This window comes from Bubalus kerabau, chromosome 1, assembly GCF_029407905.1.
Source record: "Bubalus kerabau isolate K-KA32 ecotype Philippines breed swamp buffalo chromosome 1, PCC_UOA_SB_1v2, whole genome shotgun sequence".
In the NCBI taxonomy this organism is placed as follows: Eukaryota; Metazoa; Chordata; class Mammalia; order Artiodactyla; family Bovidae; genus Bubalus; species Bubalus kerabau.
Window position 1 is genome coordinate 19,486,323 of NC_073624.1, and position 26,216 is coordinate 19,512,538.

Here is a 26,216-nt window from a genome sequence, read left to right on the forward strand (position 1 = left end):
TTAATCGGCTAAACCCAATACAAAGTAAAAAGTTCAAAATAAAATAATAATAATAATAATGACCTAGTGATGGAGCTGAGATGAAAGCTGTAACATACCAGTAAGGTTACCATAATCTTAGTGTTTCCTTTCTCTATGAACAGCCCTGGTCCTGACAATGCCACAATTCCTGCTTTAAGCCAAGCTTTGCCCTAAGAATGAGTTAAATTAGTTGCTCTATCCTTAATCTACCCCTAAATAGAAGAAGCAAAACAAAATCCTTTCTGAAGGGTTTGTTCAATTTTTTTATCTACAATGTTTGTGATTTTAAAAATACTTCTATAAAAGAGATCTCAAAAAATAAAAATAAAAGAGATCTCATGGAAAACAAAAGGAAAAAGAAACATTAAAAAAATTTCCCAGGGTATTTGGCTCTTAGAGTTACCTGACAGAGAGTTTATTTTATTTATTTTTATTAATTTTTATTTGAGCATAATTGCTTTACAACGTTGTGGATGCTTCTGCTGTACAGCAAATTCAATAGACCCCATGAACCGCAGCACACCAGGCCTCCCTGTCCATCACCAACTCCCGGAGTTCACCCAAACCCATGTCCATCGAGTCGATGATGCCGTCCAACCATCTCATCCTCTGTCGTCCCCTTCTCCTCCTACCGTCAATCTTTCCCAGCATCAGTGTCTTTTCCAATGAGTCAGCTCTTCACATCAGGTGGCCAAAGTATTGGAGTTTCAGCTTGAACATCAGTCCTTCCAATGAACACCCAGAACTGATTTCCTTTAGGATGGACTGGTTGGCTCTCTTTGCAGTGCAAGGGACTCTCAAGAGTCTTCTCCAACACCACCGTTCAAAAGCATCAATTCTTTGGTGCTCAGCTTTCTTTATAGTCCAACTCTCACATCCATACATGACCACTGGAAAAACCATAGCCTTGACTAGATAGACCTTTGTTGGCAAAGTTTATGTGTGCGTGCATGCTAAGTCACTTCAGTCGTGTCTGACTCTGTGACACTATGGATTGTAGCCCATCAGGCTCCATGTCTACGGGATTCTCCAGGCAATATCTATTTTATACTTAGTATCAATAGTGTAGGGCTTCTGAGTCTGGTGGCTGAGGCAGTAAAGAATCCACCTGCTGTGCAAGAGACCTGGGGTGATCCTTGGGTTGGGAAGATCCCCTGGAGGAGGGTATGGCAACCCACTCCACAATTCATTCCTGGAGAATCCCCATGGACAGAGGAGCCTGGCAGGCTACAGTCCATGGGGTTGCAGAGTCAGATACAACTAAGTGCACAGCACAGCACATCAATAGTGTCTATATGTCATATATGTCAATCTCAATGTCCCAATTCATCCCACTCTTCATTTCCCCTCTTAGTATCCATATGATGTTCTCTATGTTGGTGTTGTCTCTATTTCTGCTTTGCAGTAAGTTCATCTCTATCATTTTTCTAGATTCCACATATAAGTGATGTTATACAGTATTTGTTTTACTCTTTCTGATTTACTTCATTCTACATAACAATCCTATTTCAAACCCTAAAGATGATGCTGTGAAAGTGCTGCACGCAATATGCCAGAAAATTTGGAAAACTCAGCAATGGCCACAGGACTGGAAAAGGTCAGTTATCATTCCAATCCCAAAGAAAGACAATGCCAAGAATGCACAAACTACCACACAATTGCACTCATCTCACTAGCAAAGTAATGCTCAAAATTCTCCAAGCCAAGCTTCAACAACACGTGAACCGTGAACTTCCAGATGTTCAAGCAGGTTTTACAAAAGGCAGAGGAACCAGAGATCAAATTGCCAACATCCACTGGATCATCAAAAAAGCAAGAAAGTTCCAGAAAAACATCTTTTTCTGCTTTATTGGCTATGCCAAAGCCTTTGACTGTGTGCATTACAATAAACTGTGGAAAATTCTAAAAGAGATGAGAATACCAGGGCACCTGAACTGCCTCTTGAGAAATTTGTACGCAGGTCAGGAAGCAACAGTTAGAACTGTACATGTAACAACAGACTGGCTCCAAACAGGAAAAGGAGTACGTCAAGGCTGTATTTGTCACCCTCCTTATTTAACTTCTATGCAGAGTACATTATGAGAAATGCTGGGCTGGATGAAGCACAAGCTGGAATCAAGATTGCTGGGAGAAATATCAATAACCTCAGATATGGAGATGACACCACCCTTATGGCAGAAAGTGAAGAGGAACTAAAGAGCCTCTTGGTGAAAGTGAAAGAGGAGAGTGAAAAAGTTGGCTTAAAGCTCAACATTCAGAAAACAAAGATCATGGCATCCAGTCCCATCACTTCATGGGAAACAGATGGGGAAACAGTGGCTGACTTTATTTTTTTTTTGAGCTCCAAAATCGCTGTAGATGGTGACTGAAGCCATGAAATTAAAAGATGCTTACTCCTTGGAAGAAAAGTTATGACCAACCTAGACAGCATATTAAAAAGCAGAGACATTACTTTGCCAACAAAGGTCCTACTAATCAAGGCTATGGTTTTTCCAGTAATCATGTATGGATACGAGAGTTGGACTATAAAGAAAGCTGAGCACCAAAGAATTGATGCTTTTGAACTGGGGTGTTGGAGAAGACTCTTGAGAGTCCCTTGGACTGCAAGGAGATCCAACCAGTCCATCCTAAAGGAAATCAGTGCTGAGTATTCACTGGAAGGACTGATGCTGAGGTTGAAGCTCTAATACTTTGGCCACATGATGTGAAGAACTGATTCATTTGAAAAGCCCCTGATGCTGAGAAAGATTGAAGGCGAGAGGAGGCGGGGACGACAGAGGATGAGACGGTTGGATGGCATCACCAACTCAGTGAACATGAGTTTGAGTAATCTCTGGGAGTTGGTGATGGACAGGGAGCCCCCTTGTGCTACAGTCAATGGGGTCGCAAAGAGTCGGACATGACGAGCGACTGAACTGAACTAAACCGAACATAACAATCTCTAGGTCTATCCATGTCTCTGCAAATTTCACAACTTTATTCTTTTATGGCTGAGTAATATTCCATTTTATATATGTACAACATCTTCTCTATCCATTCCTCCTGTGAGGGACATTTAGGTTGCTTCTGTGTCCTGGCTGTTGTAAATAGTGCTGCAGTGAACATTAAGATGAATGTGTCTTTTTGAATGGTGATTCTCTCCAGGTATGTGCCCAGGAGTGGGATTGCTGAGTCATACGATAGTTCTATTTTTAGTTTTTTGAGGAACTTCCAGACTGTTCTCCATAGTAGTTGTGCCAATTTACATACCCATATGTAGGAGGTTTCCCTTTTCTGCACATTCTCTTCAACATTTATTGTTCGTTAGTTTTTTTAATGATAGACATTCTGACTGGTGTGAAGTAATACCTGACTGCAGTTTTGCATCTCTCTAGTAATTAGTGATGTTGAACATCTTTTCATGTATTTGTTAGCCATCTGTATGTCTGGAGAAATGTCTGTTTAGGTCTTTTCCCCATTTTTCAACTGGGTTGTTTGGTTTGTTGATATTGAGTTGTTTGTGCATTTTGAAGATCAGTTGCTTGTTAGTTGTTTCATTTTAGTTGCAAATATTTTCTCCCATTCTGACAGTTGTCTTTTTGTTCTGTTTATGGTTTCCTTTGCTATGCAAAACCTTTTAAGTTTAATCAGGTCCTATTTGTTTATTTTTGTTTTTATTTTCTTTACTCTAGAAGGTTGGTCAAAAAAGATCTTGTTGCAATTTATGTCAAAGAATCTTCTGCCTATGTTTTCCCCCAAGAGTTTTATAGTCTGACAGAGAATTTAAATAGCCATGATTAAAGTCCTCAAAGAATTAATTAACAAGATGTGTGTCTTGGCAGAAAAACGATAATAAAAACAAATGAAAATTCTACAGATGAAAAAGTTAACAGCTGAAATTAAGAACTAGAGAATTAATCTATCAGCACATTAGATCAATATAAAGTAGAAATAGTAAAATGGAAGATGAGAGGATAAATATTCCTCTATATAGAAAAGCTAGTTACATGGTAAGTGCCTGGTTAAACAATACTGTATAACAAAGTTTCCCCCCAAATTTAGCAGCTGAAGGAATTTTTTTTTTTTTAATTTTGATCATAATTTCCTGGTCAGTAATTTGGGAAAGAATCAACTTGGCAGTTCTATCTTTGGGGTCTCTCATGTGGTTGCACTTAGATGTTATCTGGGGCTGATATCTCTAAAGGTTTGATTGAACTGTGATTATGTAAGGAAATTTCCTGAAGTATTTTTTTGGTTGGGGATTAGGAGGGATAAAGGAGCATCCTGTCTGCAACTTAATCCAGAAAGATTTTACATACTCAGGGGGGAAATGGGGCAGGAGAGGGACAAAGGAGGAGAGAGAGGGAAAGCTAGAACAAGACAGAGAAAGAGAGAGAAAACTAGAGAGAGAGAGAGGGGGAGAGAAAATAAAGAAAGAAAGAAGAATTAAAGCAAAATACTAACCTAACATTTGGGGAATCCAGATAAAGTTCAGAGAGAATTCACTCCTAGAAAACCTTCACTAAAGGAAATACTAGTAACATCAAACCCATGAAATGCCTAGGAGAAAACCTAGGTAAAGATGTGCAAAACATCGGAGAGAAATTCAAGACCAAATTGAATGAAGGGATATATTTTGCCAATGATTTGGGACACTCAATGTTGTCAAAATAAATCATTCTCAAATTTATATACAGATTAAAGCTAACCTCAATAAAATTCCCTGATGCTTTTGTGTGTATGAAACATGACAAGATGATTCAAAGTTTATGTTGTTCAGTCACTCAGTCATGCCTGACTCTTTGCAACCCCATGGACTGCAGCACGCCAGGCTTCCCTATCCATCACCAACTCCCAGCGTTTACCCAAACTCATGTCCATTGAGTCAGTGAGGCCATCCAACTATCTCATCTCCTGTTGTCCCCTTCTCCTCCTGCCTTCAATCTTTCCAAGCATCAGGGTCTTTTCTAATGAGTCAGCTCTTCACATCAGGTGGCAAAGTATCGGAGCTTCAACTCAAAAATGTATACAAAATACAAAAACCAAGAATGACCAAGGCAGTTAGGAAGAACAGCAACAACATAACTTCTTAAAGTTACCCAGACTTACTATGTGTTTTTAGTCACTCAGTCATTTCTGATTCTTTGTGATCCAGTGGACCATAGCCCAGCAAGCTACTCCCTCCATGGGGACTCTCCAGGCAAGAATACTGGAGTGGGTTGCCATGCACTTCTCCAGGGGAATCTTCCCAACCCAGGGATCAAACCCAGGTCTCCTGCCTTACAGACAGATTCTTTACCATCTGAGCCACAATGGAAGGTTCAAGATTTACTATAAAATTACAATAATTAAGAAAATGTGGTACAGGTGGAAGGATAGACAAATGACACAGTAGAACAGAATAGAAAGTCTAAAAGAAGTACTCAGACATATGTGCCCTTTCGTTTATCACAAAGGTAGCACTGCAGTGGGGAATAGTCTTTCCAGAAAAAGATTTTCAGTCAACTGTATGCCCATATGAAAACATGACACTTGACCCTTATCCTACACAGTTATCAGTCCTAGAGGCACTGTATGATTACATGCAAAATAAAAGTAATTACACTTCTGTGAGATACTCTCAGAGAATATTTTTGTGATTTTGGAGTAGACAAAGTTCTTTCTAGGAGGATATAAGGAGCTCTATGGACTGGAACAAGGGACTGGTTCAAAACTGAGACAGGAGTACGTCAAGCCTGTATATCGTCACCCTGATTATTTAACTTCTATGCAGAGCACGTCATGCGAAATGCTGGGATGGATGAAGCACAAGCTGGAGTCAATATTGCTGGGAGACATATCAATAACCTCAGATATGCAGATGACACCACCCTTATGGCAGAAAGTGAAGAGGAACTAAAGAGCCTCTTGATGAAGGTGAAAGAGGTGAGTGAAAATGTTGGCTTAAAACTCAGCGTTCAGAAAAGGAAGATCATGGCATCTGGTCCCATCACTTCATGGCAAATAGATGGGGAGACAATGAAAACAGTGACAGACTTTATTTTCTTGGACTCTAAAATCATGGCAAATGGTGACTGCAGCCATGAAATTAAAAGATACTTGCTCCTTGGGAGAAAAGCTATGACAAACCTAGATAGCATATTAAAAAACAGAGATATTACTTTGCAGACAAAGGTCCAACAAAGCTATAGTTTTTCCAGTAGTCATGTATGGATGTGAGAGTTGGACCATAAAGAAAGCTGAGCACTGAAGAATTGATGTTTGTGAACTGTGGTGTTGGAGAAGACTTTTGAGAGTCCCTTGGACTTCAAGGATATTAAACCAGTCAATCCTAAAGGAAATCAGTGCTGAATATTCATTGGAAGGACTGATGCTGAGGTTGAAGCTCTAATACTTTGGCCACATGATGGGAAGAACTGACTCAATGGAAAAGACCCTGATGTGGAAAAATTCTGAAGGCAGGAGGAGAAGGAGATGACAGAGGATGACATGATTGGGTGGTATCACCAACTCAATTGATATGAGCTTGAGCAAGCTGCGGGAGATGATGAAGGACAGGGAAGTTTGATGTGCTGCAGTCCATGGGATTGCAAAGAGTCGGACATGACTGAGTGACTGAACTGAACTGACTGACTGAAGGAGCACTACATGTACAGTAAAAAAGGTGAATGAATTCACTTAAGATTAGTAACTTGGCTCATTGAAGTACACCATACCATTAAGAAAATTAAAATATAAGACAGAATTAAACACAAAAAATAATAATAAATATTTATTCCAAAAGTCATCATCATGGTAATTTGCACCTTTGTATTTGTAATAGTCAAAACCTGGCAACAAACTCAAATTTCTGCCACTAGTTGAATGGATCAATGCATGGTCATGTGATCATTCAAAGGAATACTCTATAGTAATAAAATTGAATACAATGTTGCCATAAACAACATCATGAGTGAGAAATTAGACATGAAAGAAAACATTCTGTATGGTTACACATAAAGTTCAAAAACTGGGAAAATATTCTATGGCAGTACAAGTCTTAGGTAAGCAGTCTTCCCTGGAGAGGAGGAGGACACATCTATTGGGAGGCGATAGTGATTCTGTGGTGCTGTGCATGTTCTCTTTGTAGATCTGGATTGGGGAACATGACCCTAGGTATACACTTATTGTTTGTACTTTGTTCTCTATTATTGTCCTTAAATAATAATGTTTCATAAAAATATTATTCATCTAAGCATTTCTTTCCTGACATAGCACTTCTTAGCATTTCTTAGCACTTCTTTCCCCTGAAAAAAAATGAGTAAACAATGAAAATGCTATGGAGCAGGACCTTACGGAGCCTTCTCAGGACAGACCACCCTCATGTCCTGCACCTGCTTCTGTCTGTAGAAAAGCCTTAGCCAAAGAATAAATTTAATCACAGAAATGAAAAATTTTCAGAAACATAGGAAAACAGTCAAATAGGATAAAATAATAATAGTTTAGCCCTAAACAAAGTCAAGGATTTTTAGTTCCTCCTCATGGGCTATAGCTAACATTCTGAGCCATATCCTTTGAGTTGTTTTGCAGATGCTGAAATCCCAACCAGGAGGTAGAAGTAAATTACATGATGACCAGACTAGTGGGGTGCCATTTTCTTCTCCAGGGGATCTTCCCACCCCAGGGATCAAACCTGAGTCTCTTGCATTGCAAGCAGATTCTTTACCATCTGAGTCAACAGGGAAGCCCATAATCTTCTTCATCTTGCACAATTCCAAGAATTGGCCTCAAGGAAATGGGAACAGATCAACACTAGAACTGATGATTAACTGTATTTCAAATAATAAAGGTGACACTGATCAGACCTATTTCAAGATGACTGTCGGGGCTAGCTGTGTTATTCTGCAGGTAGCCTGTCCCCTACCTCCACCTGTGCACTCCTAAAATTCCCATTTAAAAACTCTTGTCCCTGATCAGCAAGGGAGAGCTGGTTCTTTGGTACATTAGTCATCTGTCTCCCCAGACCTGCTGGTTTACTCAACAAAGCTATCTTTAATTTTACCCCACGCTTGTCTCTCAGTATTGGATTCTTGAGTAATGAGCAGTTGAAACCTGAGTTCAATAATTTCACTACATAATATCTTCCTTTTGAAGCCTGTTTTCGCTTATTCTCTGCTCTGGGGAAATTTCACTCCAGGAGCATCCTAAGTATAGTAGCCTTTCCCTGTCTTACCTGAGCAGATCACAGAGGCCATGTTGCCATGGGAACAGTCAGGATCACCCAGGGCAGTCACAGGGCATTTCCACAGGAAGGACTCAGTCCCTGAGCAGTGAAATCGGGCTTTTCAGAGTTGATCACTTCCTTCTGCTCCATTTGGGGTGGAGATGGTGACTCCACAGCCGAGTTGACGACAGACAACATTGGCATTGGCCAGACTCCAGTGGGAGGCACAGAGTGCTCTCCATTGTCCAGAAATATACATCTCTACCTGCCCCATACACTGAGGGGTGTCATTTTTCATAAGCCGGACTTCTGTGTACACTGATAGAAAAAGACAGGATTTCAGCACAATCTGATTTCTTTTTTAGCTTGAACTGAGTGTACATGGAGGTTAAGTCCTGATGTGCATCTCAACTGAACAGACAACCTGAGCACCTCCACTGTGGTGACAAGTGCCCCCTGGACAGGGCACTTTGGGGCAGGACCAGAGCTCAGGCTCCTCCCCCTTACACCTGAACGCTTCAGCCCAGACCTGGTGATCTGACTCTCTGAATGGCACATGTCCCAGGACAGACACAGCCTTACCACATCCCAGCTCTGCACAGATAACCTGGGCAGTGAGGAGTGTGAAGTTTCCATCAGACACTAGGGTCCAGGCTTCTCCAGAATGCACTTCTACTCACCTTGAGCAGGGTCATCCCCTCAAGCCAGACACACAAAACCTAACAGAAACAAAGAACAATAAACACAGTGAGTGTTCATGAACCTGGCTTGACAATTGGAAACAACATTCACAGGCATGAGATGGTGTGAAAGCTTTTCTTTCCAACAGTGGAATAAGAGGGGACAAGAAGAGAGAATTTGACTATCATTGTCAAACTGCATTTTCATGAGCAAGTTTCTGAAGAGATATCCAGAAGGATTGAAGGATCAGTTCGGAATGGCTGAATCCCGAGAATATATATTGGTTAGGATTGTTAATTCCTATCTGGGGCATGGAAACTACAGTGCCCAAAGAAACTGCACAGTGGTAGTCATTCAAACGTGGGTGCAGAGCTGAAGTGAGAGTGAAAAAGGTCCATGGGGTTCAAGAGCTTACAGGCCTAAGAGCCAGAGAAGTTTAGAAGTTTAGAGGACCATCCTGAGATTTCTGGGGCTAAACTTCTGGCAGTATTCTCTCAGAGCCAATATTCAAGTCACTGAGGACAGGGAATATCACACGGGCTGGATCTGAGTGCAGGTATTATAATCTAATTGTGAAAGAAGTTGTCCACAGGTAAGTTTAGAAATGACAAAAGCTCAGAGAGTCATAGGAGAGGGAGGGAATGGTCCTAGCCATATTTCTTAAAAACCTAGGATTTATCAAGACACCTAGGAGAAAGTGAGGTCTCAGTGGGATTATGCAAGACATTTGAGTTAGTTGATTACTTCATACTAGACATGAGATTCTCAACAAATGTGAAAGAGTAATGATAATTTAATGTATTCTAACCTTATCTATATGCTAATTGCATATGCCTTTCCTATTTGGATTTCTGAGATAAGAAGCCAGCAACCTATAAAAAAGGAAAATGAAAGGAAGAGAGCAGACAGCAAACAACCCAATATACTTTCAGTTCAGCCACTCAGTCGTGTCCGACTCTTTGCGACCCCATGAATCGCAGCATGTCAGGCCTCCCTGTCCATCACCAACTCCCAGATTTCACCCAAACTCGTGTACATCGAGTCGGTGATGCCATCCAGCCATCTCATCCTCTGTCGTTCCCTTCTCCTCCTGCCCCCAGTCCCGCCCAGCATCAGGATCTTTTCCAATGAGTCATCAGGGTCTTTTTGCATGAGGTGGCCTAAGTATTGGAGTTTCAGCCTCAGCATCAGTCCTTCCAATGAACATCCAAGACTGGTCTGCTTTATAATGGTCTGGTTGGATCTCCTTGCAGTCCAAGGGACTCACAAGAGTCTTCTCCAGCACCACAGTTCAAAAGCATCAATTTTTCAGCGCTCAGCTTTCTTCACAGTCCAACTCTCACATCCATACACGACCACTGGAAAAACCATAGGCTTGACTAGATGGACTTTTGTTGGCCAAGTAATAGCTCTGCTTTTTAATATGCTTTCTAGGTTGGTTACTAGGTTGCTGTCTAGGAAGATTACTTTCCTTCCAAGGAGTTAGAATCTTTTAATATATACTTTAGAGATTTCTAAATTGCAAAAGCCTCAATAGGAATGAAACATAAAAAGATTTGGGGGAAAAAAGACTTGTTCAACAAGATTTTAACACTTTTTATCCCCTGTGCTCCTCCCATTTACCACATAACCCTGCTACCCTTTCTGATTTCTCCCAATGCAGAAAAGAAAAAACAAGCTTAAGAGCTACAAATAGATGGCAAGGAGACTCCAAAAGGAAAGAACTTCTGTAGGGAGTGAGGTGGAGTGAGTGGCAGGTTAAATGGGGAGTGGATGGAATATGAGAGAGAGAGACCAAAAAAAGACTGATGATAATGATTTCATCCTTCAGAGACCATATTTTGGATAGAGAAAAGGTAATCCAATAAGAAAAAAACCAGCACATCATAAAGAACAACTTTTTAAATAATTTTTCTGGTTTCTGAGTGTGTTCATAATTATTTATGTACATGGTGGAATTTGTTCTGGTGAAGGACTCTGATTGCATAAGTTTGTGAACTTGAAGTCTCAAAAAGAATGATGTAACAGAATAAAAATCTACTATAGAGAGCAGGTGGAGAAGGCAATGGCAATCCACTCCGGTGTGCTTGCCTGGACAATCCCAGGGACAGCAGAGCCTGGTAGGCTGCCATCTATGGGGTCGCACAGAGTCAGAGATGACTGACGTGACTTAGCAGCAGCAGCAGCAGCAGCATAGAGAGCAGGAGAGAACAGAAAAGGCACTGCAGAAATTAAAGAATTGAAGGGTTCGCTTGACCACTCATACAAGAATGAATGATGAGAGAGAGGATGATCTGCTTGCCTTTTATTATTTATCCATTTCCATCTCCCCAGAGAGGCCCAGGTTAAGCCCCCTAATCTATTCTGGCTGGTAGTTTGGTCACAGGCTACACATCCTAGATAAACCATTTTTATTTAACTGGTTGTTGTTGTTGTTGTTGCTCAGCCACTCAGTCGTGTATGACTCTTTGCTACCCCATGGACTGAAGAATGACAGGCTCCCCTGTCCTTCACTATCTTCCTGAGTTTGCTCAAACTCATGTCCATCAAGTCGGTGATACCATCTAATTATCTCATCTTCTGTCGTCCCTTTCTCCACCAGCCTCCAATCTTTCCCAGCATCAGGGTCTTTTCCAGTGAATCAGTTCTTCATATCAGGTGGCCAAAGTATTGGAGCTTCAGCTTCAGCATCAGTCCTTTTAGGGAATATTCAGGGTTGATTTCATTTAGAATTGAGTGGTTTGATCTCCTTGCAGTGCAAGGGACTCTCAAGAGTCTACTCCAACATCACAGTTGAAAAGCATCAGTTTTTCAGTGTTCAGCCTTCTTTATGGTCCAACTCTCACATCCATACATGACTATTGAAAAAAACCATAGCTTTGACTAGATGGACCTTTGTCTCAAAGTAATGTCTCTGTTTTTTAATATACTGTCTAGGTTTGTCAGCTTTTCTTCCAAAGAGCAAGCATCTTTTAATTTCATGATTGCAGTCACTGTCCACAGTGATTTTGGAGCCCAAGAAAAAAAAGTCTGTCACGCTTTCCATTTTTCCCCCATCTGTTTGCCATGAAATGATGGGACAGGATGCCATGATCTTAGTTTTCTGAATGCTGAGTTTCAAGTCAGCTTTTTCACTCTCCTCTTTCACTTTCATCAAGAGGCACTTTAGTTCCTCTTCACTTTCTGCCATTTAGGGTGATGTAATCTGCATATCTGAGGTTGTTGATATTATATTAATTCCATGAGATTAAAGATTTAGAATAACAAAGAGAGAAGTATTTCTTGTATTCTGTTTTATATACCCTGATAAAAGTTACATATTCAAATATGTGCTGGATAATCAATAAAGTCTTCGGACATATTAAGATAGAGACTTCTGAGATATCTTATTTCTTTTTTATTTTCTACTTGATTTTAAAATTTACATAGAAGAATAAATGTGTGAAAATTCTAAGAAAATTATTAAATAGAAGGCTGAATAGGAAAAGGAGTACATCAAGGCTGTATAATGTCCCCCTGCTTATTTAACTTATATGCAGAGTACATCACGAGATATTCTGGGCCGGAAGAAGCACAAGCTGGACTCAAGATTGCTGGGAGAAATATCAATAACCTCAGATATGCAGATGACACCACCCTTATGGCAGAAAGTGAAGAGGAACTAAAAAGCCTCTTGATGAAAGTGGAAGAGGAGAGTGAAAAAGTTGGCTTAAAGCTCAACATTAAGAAAACTAAGATCATGGCATCTGGTCCCATCACTTCATGGGAAATAGATGGGAAACTGTGGAAACAGTGGCTGACTTTATTTTGGAGGCTCCAAAATCACTGCAGATGGTGATTGCGGCCATGAAATTAAAAGACACTTACTCCTTGGAAGGAAAGTTATGACCAACCTAGATAGTATATTCAAAAGCGGAGCCATTACTTTGCCGGCAAAGGTCCGTCTAGTCAAGCCTGTGGTTTTTCCAGTAGTCGTGTATGGATGTGAAAGAAGGACTATGAAGAAAGCTGAGCGCTGAAAAAATTGATGCTTTTGAGCTGTGGTGTTGGAGAAGACTCTTGAGAGTCCCTTGGACTGCAAGAAGATCCAACCAGTCCATTCTGAAGGAGATCAGCCCTGGGATTTCTTTGGAAGGAATGATGCTAAAGCTGAAACTCCAGTACTTTGGCCACCTCATGCGAAGAGTTGATTCATTGGAAAAGACTCTGATGCTGGGAGGGATTGGGGGCAAGAGGAGAAGGGGACGACAGAGGATGAGATGGCTAGATGGCATCACCAACTCAATGGACGTGAGTTTGAGTGAATTCCGGGAGTTGGTGATGGACAGGGAGGCCTGGCATGCTGCGATTCATGGGGTGGCAAAGAGTTGGACACAACTGAGTGACTGAACTGAACTGAACTGAACTGAACTGAAATGTATTCAACATTTGTTGACACAACATGACTAGATATGCTAAAATTCTAGAGTGGAGATTATTTCAATGTTAGCCAAGGATCTACAGCTTCTTTTTCACTGGGAATTTGCTGATTCATTGCATAATTTAATGATTCAGAATCTGGGCTTGGGCAAGCAGAGGACTATTGTGACAGGAAGCCAGCATAATTTGGGGGTTACCTGGTGCTGGAGTGACAAAATTAGAGTCTTGAGAGCCTTTCTCACACAGCATGTTTTCTCCTCAAATATCTGCCCATTATATAAGCTGTGAAGGATAGGAGGCTAAAGAACTATATAAAAAGACTTGGAAAGCAGAGTCTTTCTCATTCTCTTGGGTACTGAGCTACCATAGAATCTAAGCTCTGAACTGAACTCTCTGAAAGCCCCTGTCATAGGGACAGAAAAATCAGAGGTGGACTCAGTGCTACCAAAACTGCAACCTACACTTATTACAGCTCAGTTTTAGGTTATATTTTGATGTTTGAGTGCTATACACCCCTTCCCCCTATCTGCCTAGCAAATCAAAGGGTAAATCCTTTCAGGTATTAGAAAATGTATCAGGAGTATCTTACTTTTTCATATATAATTTATAGCATTCAATAAAACATGACATGATATTTGACAAGTTAGGATAACATGACAAATGACCAAGGTGAAAAAAAGAGATAAGAGAATGCAGAGACACACATGATAGAAATGCATAAGGATTTTAACTATGATCAGTGTATTTAGGGGAAAGGAGAGAAGGGGAGAATATACAGATAAAAAGATGAAAAAATTAACAAATAATCATAAACAAATAAAAATAGCAATGGAACCATTGCCAACCTAAAATAAAATATCTAGGTTTAAAAAGTGAATGAATACATCAAACAAATTTTAGATAGAACTTAGAATATAGTGATTTAGAGGAGTCCTAAAGATGAGAGATGAGAAGGAAAATAAAGAGTAGGAGAGGGAGAACAGATACAGAGACCGAGAGGCAGAACTACTTGAAGATGTAATAATAGAGAATTTTTTAATTATAAACTAAAGAGTATGAAAAGCCCCACTCCTAGTAAAGCTGCTGAAAATCAAAAGGAAAAAGGAAAATCTGAAATAATAACAGATTTATTTAATACTAAAGGAAGGGAAAAAAAGGGAGAGAAAAAGGAACATAAAGCATGTGGATCAATTAAAAGCAAATGGCAGATACCAACACATCAATATTAGTAATTGCATTTACAGTGAATGGGTTAAGATAAAACAAAACTGATGCAAATGTTACTTGCAAAATGATCACCTTATATTATGAAAACAAAAAAGGTTGAAAGTAAAATGATGGAAAAAATGTACTAACTATAAGAAAACTCGAGTAGCTTTATCGATGTCCCAGAAAGGAGACTTTAAGAAAAGATATACTAATTGACAGTAGTGCTGAGAGGGCATCAGAGGGCAGACAGACTGAAACCACAATCACAGAAACTAGCCAACCTGATCACATGGACCACAGCCTTGTCTAACTCAATGAAACTAAGCCATGCCATGTAGGGCCAACCAAGATGGATGGTTATGGTGGAGAGTTCTGACAAAATGTGGTCCACTGGAGAAGGGAATGGCAAACCACTCTAGTATTCTTGCCTTGAAAAACCCCATGAACAGTATGAAAAGGCAAAAAGATAGGACACTGAAAGATGAACTCCCCAGGTCAGTAGGTGCCCAATATGTTACTGGAAATCAGTGGAGAAATAACTCCAGAAAGAATGAAGGTAGGGAGCCAAGGCAAAAACAATACCCAGTTGTGGATGTGACTGGTGATAGAAGCAAGGTCCAGCAGTGTAAAGAGCAATATTGCATAGGAACCTGGAATGTTAGGTCCATGAATGAAGGGAAATTGGAAGTGGTCAAACAAGAGATGGCAAGAGTGAACGTCAACATTCTAGGAATCGGTGAACTAAAATGGACTGGAATAGCTGAATTTAACTCATATGACCATTATATCTACTACTGTGGGCAGGAATTACTTAAAAGAAATGGAGTAACCATCATAGTCAACAAAAGAGTCTGAAATGCAATTGCTGCTAAGTCGCTTCAGTCGTTTCCAACTCTGTGCGACCCCATAGACGGTAGCCCACCAGGCTTCCCTGTCCCTGGGATTCTCCAGACAAGAACACTGGAGTGGGTCACCATTTCCTTCTCCAATGCATGAAAGTGAGAAGTGAAAGTGAAGTCATTCAGTCGTGTCCGACTCTTAGCGACCCCATGGACTGTAGCCCTTCAGGCTCCTCCATCCATGGGATATCCATGGGATTTTCCAGGCAACAGTACTGGAGTGGGGTACCATTGCCTTCTCCGCTGAAATGCAGTACCTGGATGCAATCTCAAAAACAACAGAATGATCTCTCTGTTTGTTTCCAAGGCAAACCATTCAACATCACGGTAATCCAAGTCTATGCCCCAACCAGTAATGCTGAAGAAGCTGAAGTTGAATGGTTCTATGAAGACCTACATGACTTTTTAGAACTAACACCCAAAAAAGATATCTTTTTCATTATAGAGGACTGGAATGCAAAAGTATGAAGCCAAGAAACACCTGGAGTAACAGGCAAATTTGACCTTGGAGTACAGAATGAAGCAGGGCAAAGGCTAATAGAGTTTTGATCATAGCAAACACCCTCTTCCAACAACACAAGAGAAGACTCTACACATGGACATCACCAGATGGCTGACACCAAAATCAGATAGATTATATTCTTAGCAGCCAAAGATGGAAAAGCTCTATAAAGGCAGAAAAACAAGACCAGGAGTTGACTGAGGCTCAGATCATGAACTCTTTATTGCCAAATTCAGACTTAAATTGAAGAAAGTGGGGAAAAACACTAGACCATTCAGGTATGACCTAAATCAAATCCCTCATGACTATACAGTGGAAGTGAGAAATAGATTTAAGGGACTACATCTGATAGACAGAGTGCCTGATGAACTACAGACAGAGGTTCCTGATACTGTACAGGAGACAGGAATCAAGACTATCCCCAAGAAAAAGAAATACAAAAAAGCAAAATGGCTGCCTGAGGAGGCCTTAAAAATAGCTGTAAAAAGAAGGGAAGCAAAAAGCAAAGGGGAAAAGGAAAGATATACCCATGTGAATGCAGAGTTCCAAAGAATAGCAAGGAGAGATAAGAAATCCTTCCTTGGCAATCAGTGCAAAGAAATAGAGGAAAACGACAGAATGGACAAGACTAGAGATCTCTTCAAGAAAATTAGAGATACCAAGGGAATATTTCATGCAAAGATGGGGTCAATAAAAGACAGAAATGGTATGGACCTAACAGAAGCAGAAGATATTAAGAAGAGGTGCAAGAATACACAGAAGAACTGTACAAAAAAGATCTTCATGACCCAGATAATCACGATGGTGTGATCACTTACCTCGAGCCAAACATCCTGGAATGTGAAGTCAAGTGGGCCTTAGGAAGCATCACTACTAACAAAGCTAGTGGAGGTGATGGCATTCTAGTTGACCTATTTCAAATCCTGATGATGCTGTGAAAGTGCTGCACTCAATATTCCAGCAAATTTGGAAAACTCAGCAGTGGCCACAGGACTGGAAAAGGTCACTTTTCATTCCAATCCCAAAGAAAGGCAATGCCAAAGAATGCTCAAACTACCACACAATTGCACTCATCTCACACGCTAGTAAAGTAATGCTCAAAATTCTCCAAGCCAGGCTTCAGCAATACGTGAACCGTGAACTTCCAGATGTTCAGGCTGGTTTTAGAAAAGGCAGAGGAACCAGAGATCAAATTGCCAACATCTGTTGGATCATTGAAAAAGCAAGAGAGTTCCAGGAAAACATCTACTTCTGCTTTATTGACTATGCCAAAGCCTTTGACTGTGTGGATCACAATAAACTGTGGAAAATTCTTCAAGAGATGGGAATACCAGACCACCTAACCTGCCTCTTGAGAAACCTGTATGCAGGTCAGGAAGCAACAGTTAGAACTGGACATGGAACAACAGACTGGTTCCAAATAGGAAAAGGAGTACCTCAAGGCTGTATATTGTCATTCTGCTTACTTAACGTATATACAGAGTACCTCATGAGAAATGCTGGGCTGGATGAAGCACAAGCTGGAATCAAGATTTCTGGGAGACATATCAATAACCTCAGATATGCAGACGACACCACGCTTATGGTAGAAAGTGAAGAAGAACTAAAGAGCCTCTTGATGAAAGTGAAAGAGGAAAGCGAAAAAGTTGGCTTAGAGCTCAACATTCAGGAAACTAAGATCATGGCATCCGGTCCCATCACTTCATGGCATATAGATATGGAAACAGTGGCTGACTTTATTTTGTGGGCTCCAAAATCACGGCAGATGGTGACTGCAGCCATGAAATTAAAAGACGCTTGCTCCTTGGAAGGAAAGTTATAACCAACCTAGACAGCATATTAAAAAGCAGAGACATTACTTTGCCAACAAAGGTCCATCTAGTCAGAAGCTATGGTTTTTCTAGTAGTCATGTGTGGATGTGAGAGTTGGACTGTAAAGAAAGCTGAACAATGGAGAATTGGTGCTTTTGAACTGTGGTGTTGGAGAAGACTCTTGAGAGTCCCTTGGACTGCAAGGAGATCCATCCAGTCCATCCTAAAGGAAATCAGTCCTGAGTGTTCACTGGAAGGACTGATGTTGAAGCTGAAACTCCAATATTTTGGCCACCTGATGTGAAGAGCTGACTCATTTCAAAAGACCCCGATGCTGAGAAAGATTGGGGGCAGAAGGAGAAGGGGATGTCAGAGGATGAGATTGCTGGATGGCATCACTGACTCAATGGACATGAGTTTGGGTAAACTCTGGGAGTTAGTAATGGACAGGGTGGCCTGGCATGCTGCAGTCCATGGGGTCACAAAGAGTCGGACACAACTGAGCAATTGAACTGAACTGAACTGAACACTAATTGAATTAAAGAGGGAATTTTCAAGATTATAATGAGATGCACCCTTAATAAAGATATAGACATCAAAATTCAAGAAAGGTAACAGGACATAGCTTTGAAATATACTTGACAGAATGAAAAGAATAAATAGGCAAAATCACAATCAAAATGGGGGATTTTTACTGTATCTTTTTCAATAGCATACAAACCAGACATACAAAAAACAAAGAATACAGTAGATGTACAAGAAAATAATCAGCACATTTAACTAAGTAACACATAGAGCAATGCACCCAACAATGCAAGAGTTCACATTATTGTAAATGCACTAGGAACATTTATCAAAAATGACCACATAATAGGACAAAATATTTCACTCTTTGAATTCAAACAGAGTATTTACTCTGGACACAGTGGAATAAAATTAAGAATTAAAAAGAAAATATTGTTAGCCATTCCTATTTTGGGAAATTCAGCAACACCGTTCCAAAAAACACCTGAGTCTGGAAATAAATTTAAAATTTACCAAATATTGTGAAATAATGATAATAAAAATACAATAATAATGATAATAAACACAAAATAATGATATTATCATAAATTCTTCTAATGAAACTCAAGTAGTGCCTAAGGGAAATTTATACCTTAGATTTAGAGAAGAGGAAAGACCAAAAGTGAAAAAAATGTAAGCTTCAATTAAGAAACTAGGAGATGAGAAATCCTAAAGAATATAGAATGTTGGGGTTAATTAAAAAAGGAACAATATTGTTACCATCTTTCTAAATTCCATACATATGTGTTAGTATACTGTATTGGTGTTTTTCTTTCTGGCTTACTTCACTCTGTAAAATAGGCTCCAGTTTCATCCACCTCATTAGAACTGATTCAAATGTATTCTTTTTAATGGCTGAGTAATACTCCATTGTGTATATGTACCACAGCTTTCTTATCCATTCATCTGCTGATGGACATCTAGGATGGTAACAATAACCCTGTGTACGAGACAGCAAAAGAGACACTGATGTATAGAACAGTCTTATGGACTCTGTGAGAGAGGGAGAGGGTGGGAAGATTTGGGAGAATGGCATTGAAACATGTAAAATATCATGTATGAAACGAGTTGCCAGTCCAGGTTCGATGCACGATACTGGATGCTTGGGGCTGGTGCACTGGGACGACCCAGAGGGATGGAATGGGGAGGGAGGAGGGAGGAGGGTTCAGGATGGGGAACACATATATACCTGTGGCGGATTCATTTTGATATGCGGCAAAACTAATACAATTATGTAAAGTTTAAAAATAAAATAAAATTTAAAAAAAAATTAACAAAAAATAAAAAAGGAACAATAATGGACGGAAAAGAAGGTAAGCATAAGATAGAAAACATAGGAAAAAACCCTTTAAACATGGCTCATTGAAAACTGATGAACACTGATCAATACCAATGAAGAGCAGAGAGTAAAGGAAGTTAACAATACCAAGAATGAAAAGGGACATCACTATAAATCATACAGATTTTTTGGTCATAGTTTTTGTGTTGTTGTTTGTTTGTTTTTGGCTGTGCTGTGTCTTGTGGGATCTTAGTTCTCAGGTCAGGGATTGAACCTGGACCCATGACAGTGAAAGTCCAGAGATTTAACCCCCGGATTGCATAGCTTTATTAATAAAACTTATACATTTAATGTGGATAAGTACACGGAAAGTGTCAATTTCTCCACAGCCTTGCAAACACTTAGGTGTCTTAAAAAAAAAAAAGTCATTCTGACATGTGTGAGATGATATCTCTTTCTGGTTTGATTTACACTTCCCTGATGATTGACAATGTCAAGCATTTTTCATATACCCGCTGGCCATTTGTATGTCTTCTTTAGAGAAATGTCTATTCAAGCCCATGGCCAATTTTTTGGGTGTGTTCTGATTATCTACTCCTGAAGTTCTTCCTGATAAAGGACTGCTTAGTGATGCCCAACATCCAACCAAAAAATTATTAGAATTTCCAAAAGAGAGAAATATAACCTATAACACATTTTTTAAAAACAATCATTTAAAGTAGGTTCAGAAATTACAGAAATGATTGAATTGACTGAAGAGCTCCTTAAACCCCTAATATCAATATGCTTAATGAACAATAAAAATAAACAGGGAGGAAAACTAGGACAAATAAACAAATGAGACTTCTGAAACTGAAAAATATAGTATTGGAATGAATAGTCATCTGGATTAATTACACAAGAGACTAGACATTGCAGAATAAAAGAACTGGGAAGTAAGACACAGCAGTAGAAGCTAGTTAAAGGGAACCAAAGAGTAAAAAGGCAGAAAAATAAGAATGGAAACTCAATGACACATGGGATAACATCAAAATGTATAAAATATGTGTATTTGTTGATTCAGAATAAGGGATGTGCAGAAAAATATTAAGATAAGATAAATGACATTTTCGCAAAGTTATTGAAAACTGTAAACCCACTAATCCAAAAAGCTAAACAAATCCCAAACAAGATAATGAAACCATTCTCAGAAAACTTGACAATGTTATTACTGAAATTTATTGGTAAACAAACAAACAAAAATATGTTAAGAGTAGCCAGGGAAGTTTGACATATTATATACAGGGAACAAAAGGAAAAGTATTATTTACTGACATTTTGTTGAAGGCAATAAAAGTCAGATGACAATGTAAGAACATATTTAAAGTATTGGGATTGGGCATTTGTTACACTAAAATTGAATCAGCTATGAAAATACTTTTCAAAACTGAATGAAAATTAAAATGATTTCAGGTAAATGAGAGATGCTAGAATTGGAGGCCACCGGACACACACTACACAAAACTGCCTCAGAAAGTTCTTCAAGCTAAAGGGAGATGACAGCAGATGAAAACATGGATCCTCTCAAAGCTATAGAGACCGTGCTAAATGTTGATCCTCTATTAGAAGATTTAAGCAAAAATATGGGCAACAAACTATAAGATTCATAATAAATTTATAAATAGAATGTATGACAATGATAGCACCAATGACAGGGACAGGAAAGTGGAAGAAAAGTATAGTGACTGACATTGCGTGTTGTGACATTATATCATTGCAAGGTAAAATGTAATTGAAGATTAATAATTCAACATTGGGCTTTCCCGGTGGTTCAGTGGTGAAGACTCCACCTGACAATGCAGGAGACGTGGGTTCAATCCGTGGTCTAGGAAAATCCCACATACCTCAGAGCCACTAAGCCTGTGCACCAAAACTAGTGAGCCTGCACTCTAGAGCCCAGGGGCCACGACTACTGAAGCTTGTGCACCATAGAGCCTGTGCACTACAGCAAGAGAGGCCACCGCAGTGAGAAACTCATGCCTGCAGCTAGACAGTAGCCTCTGATCTCCACAACTAGAGAAAAGCCCATGCAGCAATGAAGACCCAGCCAGCAAAAAATAAAAATTACTTAAAAAAATTTTTAATTAAACATTATAATCACCTAAAAATCTGATGCAATTAATAAACCAATACAGTATTTAAATTAAAATGATAAAATATACTCGAAGATTAAAATAAGAACAAAGATATAACGTATAGCAGCAGCTGCTGCTGCTGCTGCTGCTAAGTCACTTCAGTCATGTCCAACTCTGTGAGACCCCATAGACAGCAGCCCACCAGGCTCCCCCGTCCCTGGAATTCTCAAGGCAAGAACACTGGAGTGGGTTGCCATTTCCTTCTCCAATGCATAAAAGTGAAAAGTGAAAGTGAATTTGCTCAGTCGCGTCCAACTCTTAGCAACCCCATGGACTGCAGCCTACCAGGTTCCTCCGTCCATGGGATTTTCCAGGCAAGAGTACTGGAATGGGTTGCCATTGCCTTCTCGGACAAATAGCAGGCAAGTACACTTAAACCCAATTATATCAATAATTACATTAAATAAATAACTTAAGTACTCCAAATAAAAAACAAGATAATCAGACCAGATAAAATAAGACAAAACAATATACTGTCTACAAACTTCTATGTGTTTAAATATAACATAGAAACATATTAAAGAGGTAAAAATTAAAACCATGCAAACACAATTCAGAGAAAACTCTGTATAATATCTAAATTAATATCATACAAAGTCAGAGTATAAGACAAAGAATTCATTCAGAGAAAAAGAAACATTTTATGATAATAAAATACAAAAGAAATTATATAGTATTGAAACTGGTGGGTTAAAAATAAAGTGATGCTTAGAGGAAAATTTAGAACCTTGATGCTTCCTTGATGACTACATTAGAATAAAAATAGAAACAGAAGGAAATGATCCAAGACTCCACAAAAGCAACCACAATCATAACTGAAAAAGAGAAATGAAAACTGAGCATAGAAATCAATTAAGAAGAAAGCAAATACACGATCAAGAAAATCAATACAGTCCATTAGTGATTCTTTTAAAAAGAACATTAACACTGATAATCTTCTAGCAAACCAATTAAGAAAAAGAGGGAACACATTAACAGCACCAGTAACAAAAGGAGGAATATCATTGTAGATCTTCCCAACATGTAAAGATATGAGATATGAACCAGTGTTACTAACTTGAAATTTTTTTGTAAAATGGGCCAAGTCCTTAAAAACACATTACTTGTGAAACACAACTCACCAAAATCTGATACAGAAAAAAGAGAAAAATATGAGTAAACTTATTTGTTAAATAAACAGAATCCATATTATAAAAATTTTCCACTAAAAAAACTGCCAGCTACAAATGCTAGCACTTCCACAGAGCTGAGAAATGACTCCCACAACAGGATAAAGGAAGAGAGGGAGGGAAGGAATGAGGGCAGGAAGGAAGTGTAACACAGAGGCTGTGGTGAATGTACGAACTGACCTGCATCTTTCCAACCCTCCCCTCCTGCAATCCTTGCATCTTTATCCCATCATCATTTTGCACTTCAGTACTGTAGTCCCTGGTGGCTCAGAAGATAATCAAGACTCTGCCTGCAATGCGGGAGACCCAGATTTGATCCCTGGGTGAGAAGATCCCCTGGAGAAGGAAATGGCAACCCACTCCAATAGGGTCACAAAGAGTAGGACAGGACTGAAGGAACTTGGAACGCTTGCACCACAGTCCACAATTTGTGTGTTCCCTCCCAGATCTTCCACCTGAACTCCTTGAAATCTCATTTTTTCAAACAAACTTCTCTACATTCTCCTCTGGTCATTGTTTCCACTCTGCTGCTGCTGCTGCTGCTACTGCTAAGTCACTTTAGTCGTGTCTGACTCTGTGCGACCCCATAGACAGCAGCCAACCAGGCTCCCCCATATCTGGGATTCTCCAGGCAAGAACACTGGAGTCGGTTGCCATTTCCTTCTCCAATGCATGAAAGTGAAAAGTGAAAATTGAAAGTCAAGTCGCTCAGTCGTATCTGACTCTTCGCGACCCTATGGACCACAGCCTACCGGACTCCTCCATCCATGGGATTTTCCAGGCAAGAGTACTGGAGTGGGGTGCCATTGCCTTCTCCTGTTTCCACTCTAGATTTCTCCTAAACACGGTACTTCACTTCCAGCAATCCACTACTTAAGCTGGAATTTCTCTTCCATACCTGACTGCTAAGGATGAGCAGAAGAAACTCCGAGTTTTGATTAAGATAATGAAAACACATGCGATTCTAATCTTATTTCTGCTACATCACTACCACTGACTTATCTTCACATCATTAAAATATGTCTGAAAATACAGAAAAAACAGACCAGGAAGAGGAAACTAGTGACAAAAAGAGAAATAGAAGGAACCTGGAACCCTTCATAAAAATGTGAGAGTCTAAGTTAGAGCAATGGTAGTCAGGGTGTACAAACCACAATCAGGGTTTAAATATTAGTTCAGTTCAGTTGCTCAGTCATGTCTGACTCTTTGTGATCCCATGAATCACAGCACGCCAGGCCCCGCTGTCCATCACCAACTCCCGGAGTTCACTCAAACTCATATCCATGGAGTTGGTGATGCCATCCAGCCAACTCAGCCTCTGTCATCCCCTTCTCCTCCTGTCCCCAATCCCTCCCAGCATCAGAGTCTTTTCCAATGAGGCAACTCTTCGCATGAGGTGGCCAAAGTATTGGAGTTTCAGCTTTAGCATCAGTCCTTCCAATGGACACCCAGGACTGAATTCCTTTAGAATGGACTGGTTGGATCTCCTTGCAGTCCAAGGGACTCTCAAGAGTCTTCTCCAACACCACAGTTCAAAAGCATCAATTCTTCAGCGCTCAGCTTTCTTCACAGTCCAACTCTCACATCCATACATGAGCACTGGAAAACCATAGTCTTGACTAGACAGACCTTTGTTAAATATCAGAGCACTTCCAATTCTCTACTTCTAAGTATATCTTAACTGGAATTAATAACAAGACATCAGTTTTCTTAAGATAACATTGGGAGTTCTAATTTCACACAAAGTTTCAACATCACACACTCCATTTTAATTCAGATGCTGATTTATCAAAATATGGTAGACACACCTGTAGTATTTCCACAAATTTATCTTCAGTTGGAACCATGATTATGACATTGTGACAATGAGGAAGGTTACCTGAGATGCCAGAAAACAGGTTTGTTTAAAACAAAAGTTTCTAACTAAAATTCAAATTCACCTTGAAAATAATTATTTTTAATAAGAATGATAAAGAGAAAACATTTTGAAGAGATGAATAGATTTATGACATAAGTGCTGTAGTGGTTTCACAAATGCATACTTATCAAGCAGTTTTGTATGTCAGACATACCTCAATAAAGTACTTTTTAAAAAAGAAAAGAATTGTTTCTTTAAGGGCATCAACTAGAATCATCAAAGATCTGCTGAAGGTGAGATTAGAAAAGATCACTTTTCCAGTGATCTTCCTGTACATAAAGACCCAAGAGCTGATTGGCTGTGGCTGTTAAGGACCTACTGCAGATGTCTTCAGGGCTCCCCTGTCCCACCATCCCATTAGATGGGGTGGTACTATCCTAAGACCAGCCTTCTATCTTAGGGAATTCACTGTGATAACTGACAATATCTTCCTCCAGTCCAATTGTTCTGATGTGATTAATAACCTGGACATCCAATCTGCAATTGTGATAACAACTAGAAGCATCTCTGCCAAACACTGTGAGCACCCATTCACACCCTAGCTTCACTTCTGTCTTTCCTGCATCCACCTTGGCATAGGTCAAACACACTTAGGTAGCACTGAGTACTTCTTAGGAGTCACATCAGGTCCTCTTAGCTTCAATTCAGTTCAGTTCAGTTCCTCAGTCATGTCTGACTCTTTGCAACACCATGGACTGCAGCATGCCAGGCCTCCCTGTCCATCACCAACTCCCAGGGTTTACTCTATCTCATGTCCATTCAGTCGGTGATGCCATGCATCCACCTCATTCTGCCATCCCTTTCTCCTCCCACCTTCAATCTTTCCCAGCATCAGGGTCTTTTCCAATGAGTTGGTTCTTCGCATGAGGTGGCCAACATACTGGAGTTTCAGCTTCAGCATCAGTCTTTCCAATGAACACCCAGAACTGATTTCCTTTAGGAGGGACTGGTTGGATCTCCTTGCAGTCCAAGGTACTCTCAAGAGTCTTCTCCAACACCACAGCTCAAAAGTATCAGTTCTTCAGTGCTCAGCTTTCTTTAGAGTCCAACTCTCACATCCATACAGGACTACTGGAGAAACCGTAGCTTTGACTAGACCGGTCTTTGCTGGCAAAGAGATGTCTCTGCTTTTTAATATGCTGTCTAGGTTGGTCATAGCTTTTCTTCCAAGGAGCAAGTGTCTTTTAATTTCATGTCTGCAGTCACCATCTGCAGTAATTTTGGAGCCAAAAAAAAAAGTCTGAAACTATTTCCACTGTTTCCCCATTTGCCAGGAAGTGATGGGACCAGATGCTATGATCTTAGTTTCTGAATGTTGAGTTTTAAGCCAACTTTTTCACTCTCCTCTTTCACTATCATCAAGAGGCTCTTTAGTTCTTTGCTTTCG

At 39.8% G+C, this 26,216-nt stretch overlaps 1 pseudogene; it reads right to left on the bottom strand.

Annotated features, from left to right (window-relative positions):
- LOC129644278 (antigen WC1.1-like) overlaps window positions 1-26,216 on the bottom strand; it is a 43,724-nt pseudogene that overhangs the window by 12,055 nt on the left and 5,453 nt on the right.